General features: G+C 39.1%; 1 long non-coding RNA gene across 1 annotated transcript; it reads left to right on the top strand.

Moving 5' to 3' along the window:
* LOC109019446 lies at nucleotides 1–1,540 on the top strand. The gene is made up of 3 exons (XR_002000772.2): nucleotides 1–43; nucleotides 153–529; nucleotides 1,115–1,540. It is a non-coding gene; the product is annotated as an uncharacterized LOC109019446 (long non-coding RNA).
* The last annotated feature ends 6,112 nt before the right edge of the window (nucleotides 1,541–7,652 follow it).

Below are 7,652 nucleotides of genomic sequence, written 5' to 3'. Positions count from 1 at the left end.
TTATCACTGTTTTGATCCGAACAAGTTTGAAACAATCCGCAAGGTTTGGACTAATTAAACCCTGTTCCATCTATTGTTTTCTATTATCATTTGTTCTGCAATTTTCTTCTAATTTTAGTTCTCCAGAGTCCAACATATAATTATTGTTGCAGGATAATTTTGTTGTCCATTATGAGATGTTGGAAAAGAGACCGTCACTACCTCAACATTAGCAATGCCCCCTTTGTTTAGCAAACAAGATCCTACTTACAATGTAAAGTTTGAGTTTATTCGTTAGAAACCTAGTTAGTTTGCTGCATCAATGTTCCTTGTACCCGGCAATTGTAAGCAATTGTCTTCTCAATCTCGTTCCACTGATCTTTAGTGGCATCATTTTCGTTTACATAAATATGCTCTGTTCTTTGTCACTTTAATTAGCGACCTTGCCCCTTTGACTGTATGATTACGCAGTTAACCATTTGTCTGGGAGGTTTCCAAGGTGGTACCCTTTCACAATTCACATACCCAGAAGCTTCGCTCATTGTTGGAGGTATTAACTAGGAAAAATTATATTCCGTGGTATTCTCTCATTGTTGACTTGCTTGTGTCCGACTCTTAAGGAAAAGTCTTCTTACAAGCGAATTTGCGCACTAAATTGCGCACCGATGTTGGCATGTAAGGCATCCGTTTAATAAAACGGTGTGAATTGAAGACGAAAATATTTTTTGTGAGACAGAATAACTTCTCTCAAAATTTTCTTTTATTTTTTTAATAAAAAAAATCATGTCAGTGTGGTACGCGGTTTGGTACCAAACCGTTTATACCTAGCAAGATTCGACTCTTAAATCATGTCGGAATTGGACCTATTCGGACACTTGCCCCTCTCCCAATAGATCCAGTTGCAACAGAAACTGAATCCAAGCTAAACCTATTGATAACTACCCTGCTATAGTGTTCTTGTACTTGATATTGTGAAGCGTCTAATAGACACTCCAAACATTTGGAGCACAAATTTTTTGTTAAAGTTCCATCAACTATAGAAAAGGGAAATCAGATGAAATTGAAAATATGATTGCATGTCCACCTACTTATAATCTGGGAACTTTTAATTGGTTTTAGTTCTTTCCTTCCCCAGGCAAAGAAAGGTTTGAAACTTTTCTGGATTATACTACATGACTTGTATGGTGGGCTTGGGTTGTGCCACCTTGTCAGAAACCCTACATGAAGAACATAGAGGAAGTGAAGTGAAGAGATGAACTGAAGAAGGGATGTCTGCGAAGGAAATCTATTAGTGGGAAGTGAACAAAAACGGTGCCGTTTGAGTAAGCTTTGAAACTGCGTGGAATAAGTGAAACGAATTGTTTAAAGTAATGTTTGGGCTCTTTCGTTTGGGTTGTTACAAGACACAACATTTTGGGTGTAGTTGTAGAGTCTGTCATTTAGGCCTTATGTAATACGCAACATTTGGAGATATAACTAAACAATGCGTTTAATTGCTGTAAGTTTTCATTAGCTGTTGTGTCTGTTGTTTTATCATTTCTAAAGTTAGTTACTAGATCGGGAGAGAGGGGAGGGGGGGGGGGGAGAGTCTTGTTATAGGGAGGAGTCGTGAGCATAAAGAATTATATTTGAGTCATTTTGATGGAGGTTTGGGCTCCTCAAATGTTCATTTGTATCTATGGCATACTTGAATTTATGAAGTATTTCATCTTTATTTTATAGCTTGTTCTTGTTTTACATTCACTATTACAATTAGTATCTGTAAGAGAAGGAATTATAACAATTTGTATCTTAGAGCCACTCGGTCCTCATGGCTGAAAACACGCTCATGGTAGTAACATGAAGGTTTCTAACGCTAGGTAGATGGCTTGACAGAAGGGCTTCATGACACTAGGGGTCAACTGGACCAACTCACAGATCGCCTGGATCATCTCACAGATTTGGTGTTACTCTTGTGACTAACCAGAACGCCAATAGAGAACTGCAAGTTCCACATGACACAAATCAGTTCCAACATAGAGGGGTTTTGTCTCGCGAAGTTCGTTTGGATTTTCCTCATTTCGATGGGGACAATCCATTCGGGTGGATATTCAAAGCTTCTCAATACTTTGAATTCCACCAAACATTACCTACCCAACGGTTGCTAATGGCGTCTTATTACATGGAGGGAGAAGCTCTCATGTGGTACTAAGATTCTATTGACTCATGACAGTTCACCAACTGGGACACTCTTGTTCAAGCAATGTTGGTCCATTTTGGACCGACAACTTATGACGACCCTATGGAGACCCTTACCTGTCTTAAACAAACGACATCAGTGGCAGCTTATAAAGCTCAATTCGAAGCCCTCTCAAATAGATTAAGAGGCCTTCTTGTTCACCACAAACTAAGCTATTTTTTAAGCGGGCTTAAAGATGAGATCGGGTTACCTATTCGTATGTTTAATCCTCTTACTTTAAATGCTGCTTTTGGATTAGCTCGAATTCAAGAGAAGTATTTGGGCAGCATAAAAAATCCCTTAAAATCAGTACTAAGAAAGGAGAGGGTTCAACAAGGGGTACTCTAATACATTTGGCCTGAGTGAGGAAGGCAACATTAAGAACCAAAAGTATAATTATCCTATTAGAAATATATCATCTACTTTAATGGATGAAAAAAAGAAGAAAATGCCTATGCTATTACTGTGAAGAAAAATGGAACCCAGCCCATGTGTGTAAGACCCCTAGAATTTATCTGTTACAAGGTCATGGGAGGTAGATGACACTTTGGGGGAAGGGCATACGGTTACTGATTTAACCAATGAAGGGGATCACTCTCTCAACCAGTGAACGTAGAGCTTGAGATTTCACTTAAGGCACTCATGGGGACACCCAGCTCTAAAACTATAAGGCTACTTGGTAGAATTGGAGGAGAGCAGGTGGTGATTTTAGTTGATTCTGGTAGTACGCATAACTTTCTCGACCCCTCAATTGCTAAGAAAACTAGACTGTGGGTGGATGAAACACAGAGGATTGTGGTGAAAATAGCAAGTGGACAGATTATCCATAGTGATGGGGTATTACATTGCATTCAAAGCAAAATACAAGGTACTTCCTTCCACTCTCCTTGTTATGTATTGGCCCTTGGGGGCTGTGATGTAGTGTTGGGTGTGAAATGGATAGAAACTCTTGGTCCTATTATTTGGGATTTCACACATCTCACAATGAAGTTTATGTATGGGGGTAAGGGAATTGAGTTAGTAGGGCTGAGTTTGAAGGAGCTCACTATAGAAGGGAGTAATAAGTCCTTGTTGAATTATGTTAATAAAGGGAAAGGACTGTTCTTGCACTTGTTGGTAGGGAAAGAAGAGGAGAAATCTTGTCAATGGGGAGGGGAGGTGTAGAGAATTCTCACTAAGTTTCAAGAAGTCTTTGGAATTCCAAAGGGGTTGCCTCCCTGCACATTATCACAAAATCACTCTTAAAAAAGGTGCTTAGCCCATCACAACAAAGGCATATCGATATCCTCATTATCATAAAGAGATTGAAAAAATTGTAGCTGATTTGTTAGAGTCAGGAGTTGTAGACCTAGTTCCAGCCCATTTTCTTCACCAATGTTGTTGGTGCGTAAGGCTAAAGGCGGATGGAAGTTGGCATATATGTGTCGATTATAGGGCGCTTAATCAAGAAATAGTAAAGAATAAATTTCCAATTCCAGTTATTGACGAGTTGTTAGATGAGTTGCATGGATCAGTGGCATTTTTCAAGTTGGATCTAAGATCCGGATACCACCAAATAAGAGTGGTACTTGAAGATTTTGATAAGACAGCTTTCAGGACTCACGATGGACACTATGTGTTCCTCGTGATGCTGTTTGGGCTGACAAATGCTCTGTCAACCTTTCAAGTGTTAATAAACAATGTGTTTCAATTCTACTTGAGAAGATTTGTATTAGTATTCTTCGATAACATACTAGTTTACAGTAAATGTTGGGATGAGCACCTAGAACACTTGGAGAAGGTGTTGAGAGTTTTACAAAAACATCAGATGTATGCTAAACTGACATTTACTATCCAAATGTCAGTTTGAGATTTCTGAAATTGATTATTTGGGGCATGTGATTAGTGAAAATGGGTGACAACAGATGCTAAGAAGATTACAACGATGTTAGGTTGGCCTAAACCAGTGAATGTGAAGTCCTTGAGGGGATTTTTGGGGTTGACAGACCATTATCGTAAGTTTATTAAAGACTATGGGGTCATTGCAGCCCCCACTTACAGATTTACTAAAAAAGAATTTGTTTGTATGGACTGCTGAAGCTATGGAGGTCTTTAATAAGTTGAAATCAGTTGTTACATAGCCCCCAGTACTCAGACTTCCAGATTTTTCCCGACTTTTCACCATTGAATGTGACACTATTGGGAGAGGGATGGGTGCATTTTGATGCAAGCTAGATAGCCACTAGCTTATATGAGTAAGGCACTCAAAGGAAATACACTTCTTCTCTCCATTTACGAGAAGGAGCTTCTGGCCTTGGTAATTGGTGAAAGCCTAGAAGGAAGTGGTGGCCTTACCTTTTAAGCCAATCCTTTATTGTAAAGACAAATTAACAAGTTCTGAAGTTCCTTTTGGAACAAAGGGTTGGGATTATAGCCCAACAAAAGTGGGTCAGTAAGTTGCTGGGATATGATTTTACAATCGCTTACAAGTAAGGAAGAGAAAATTTGATGGCAGATGCCTTGTCACGAATGGAGGAGCAGAATGAGGGCTGTGAGGGAGCACTAGCTATGATTTCTTTTCCCACACTTGATTGGGTAGAAGAACTGAAGGCTAGTTATGCAGATTCAATTGAAATGAAGGAACTTGTTGAAAGGTTGCAAGAAAACAGAAACCCACATAAGGGTTATCAACTGCAGCAAGGGTTGATATTGAAGAGGGGAAGAATTGTGGTGGTGGCTCATTCCTTTTTTAAGGAAACGGTGATGCAATACATACATGACAACCTTGTAAGGGAGCACTCGGGTTACTTGAAAACTTATCAAAGAACCAAGAGAGACTTCTATTGGAAGGGGATGAAGGACATCAAGAAATTGGTCCGAGAATGTGATGTTTGCCAAGCAGTGAAATACGAGACAACTCTACTTGCAGGGCTCTTGCAACCCTTGCCAACTCGACAGTAGGCTTGGACCGATATCTCCATGGATTTCATAGAGGGATTGCCTATGCCCTAAGGTTATAATGTGATCCTGGTTTTGGTCGACCGATTTACTAAGTTTGACCATTTCATTCCATTGTCTCATCCTTACACAGCTTCAATAGTGGTCAACTTGTTCTTAAACTATGTTTTCAAATTATATGGGCTACCTAGGACCATTGTGACAGATAGGGACCCTATCTTTGTGAGCTCGTTTTGGAAGGCCTTCTTCTAACTACAGGGATCTATCATGAATCACAGTTCTGCTTACCATCATTAATCGGATGGACAGGTAGAGGCCTTAAATAAGTGCCTTGAAAGTTACCTAAGGTGTTATGTAGGGATGAAACCCCAGAGGTGGGCGCAGTGGCTAGCGTTTGCAAAGTGGTGGTACAACACCTCGTATCACACTTCTATTGAACTTATCCCATTTGAGGCTTTGTATGGCTATTCCCCACCCCAACTATTGTCCTATGTCCTAGGAACTTTACCAAATAACATGGTTGACCAAACACTTCAAACCAAATATCAGGTTATCAAGTTATTGAAAAAAAATTTAGAGAATGCAAAAAAAGGATGAAGATGAAGGTTGATAAGAGGAGATCAGAAAGAAGGTTCGAGATTGGGGATTGGGTTTACCTTAGGTTGCAACCCTATCGCCAGAAATATTTGGCCAGTCGTCGAAATATAAAGCTCGCACCTCGTTTTTATGGACCCTTCAAGGTGATGTAGAGGATTGGAGAGGAGGCCTACCGCCTTGATCTGCTGAGCTCTTCCAAAACTCCATCCCGCCTTTCATGTCCCGCATGAAACACCATGGGGACAGGGCTATAACTGAAGTTTTGATCAAATGGGTAGGCACATCTGAGGAGGATAATACATAGGAGAAGTTGTGGGAGCTTTAGCACCTTTACCCGCACCTTGTGGGCAAGGTGCTGTGAAGAAGGGGCAGTTGTCAAAAACCCTACATGAAGAACAAAGAGGAAGTGAAGTGAAGGGGTGAACTAAAGAAGGGATGTCTGCGAAGAAAATCTAGTAGAGGGAAGTGAACTAGAAACGGTGTTGTTTGAGGAAGCTGTGAAACAATGCGTGGAATAAGTGAAACGAATCATTTAGAGTAGTGTTTGGGCTCTATCGTTTGGATTGTTACAAGACGCAATGTTTTGGGTGCAGTTGTAGAGTCTGTCGTTTAGGCCTTATGTAATACGAAGCATTTGGAGATATAACCAAACAATGCGTTTAATTGTTGTGAATTTTCGTTAGTTGTTGTGTCTGTTGTTTTATCATTTTTAAAGTTAGTTACTAGATCCCTGTGGGGTAAGTTGAGCAAAATGAATTATCTGGAATCCGATAATCATTTTGAGTATTTTTCTTTGGAGGTCTGGGCTCTTCAAATGCCCTTTTGTATCTACAACAGACTTGAATTTATGAAGTATTTCATCCTTATTCAATAGCTTGTTCTTGTTTTACATTTAATAGGAGTAAGATGTGAAAATTGGTTGGGTTAGTGGAGTGTGACAATTGGAGTTGGTTGAACAGTCAGTCATGTGTGGGTAGGGGTGTCAAATTGTGTTAATGAGTCGTATTCGTGTCGTGTCAAGACATGTATATTATATTATATAGTTAACCTTAATCCAACCCGTTAAGCTTATAGAGAGGGCGTCGTGAGCAAAAGGAATTATCTGGAATCCGATAATCATTTTGAGTATTTTTCTTTGGAGGTCTGGGCTCTTCAAATGCCCTTTTGTATCTACAATAGACTTGAATTTATGCAGTATTTCATCCTAATTCAATAGCTTGTTCTTGTTTTACATTTAATAGGAGTAAGACGTGAAAATTGGTTGGGTTAGTGGAGTTACAGTTGGAGTTGGTTGAACAATCAGTTGTGTGGGTAGGGGTGTCAAATCGTGTTAATGGGTCGTATTCGTGTCGTGTCAAGACATGTATATTATATTATATAGGTTAACCCTAACCCAACCCGTTAAGCTTATCGTGTCAAAATTTCAAACCCTAACGCAACCCGTTAACATAACGGATCGTGTCAACCCATTTTGACCTGTTTATATAAATGGGTTGAACAAATCCGAAATTAATCCGTTTAACCTAGTTAAGTTTAGTATAATTTAATATAACTGTTAAAATCACAATATCTATAAAAAACAATATAAAACTAACTACAAGTCCAAAATTACAATTCAAACAATAAAAATATCGAAATTAAAATCCTAACAATTTTATTTTTAGGTATAAAGATATAATTATAACTTTAACTTTCTTAACGGGTCATAATGGGTCAAAACGGGTTGACCCGTTATCAACTCGTTAAGCAATCGTGTATTAACGAATCAACCAGTTTTGATCCGAACTAGTTAAGGCTAAACCCTAACCCGCTTTTATTGTGTCGTGTTCGTGTTAAGTTAACAGATCATGTCACATATTGCCACCCTTATGTGTTGGTGTGGCATTTTTTAGCAACATATTTGAACTTCCAACTTATTTCA

This window comes from Juglans regia, chromosome 14 (assembly GCF_001411555.2).
Source record: "Juglans regia cultivar Chandler chromosome 14, Walnut 2.0, whole genome shotgun sequence".
Taxonomy (NCBI): domain Eukaryota; kingdom Viridiplantae; phylum Streptophyta; class Magnoliopsida; order Fagales; family Juglandaceae; genus Juglans; species Juglans regia.
The sequence above is the reverse complement of the archived record's forward strand: the minus strand, read 5'-3'. Positions and strand labels throughout refer to the sequence as shown.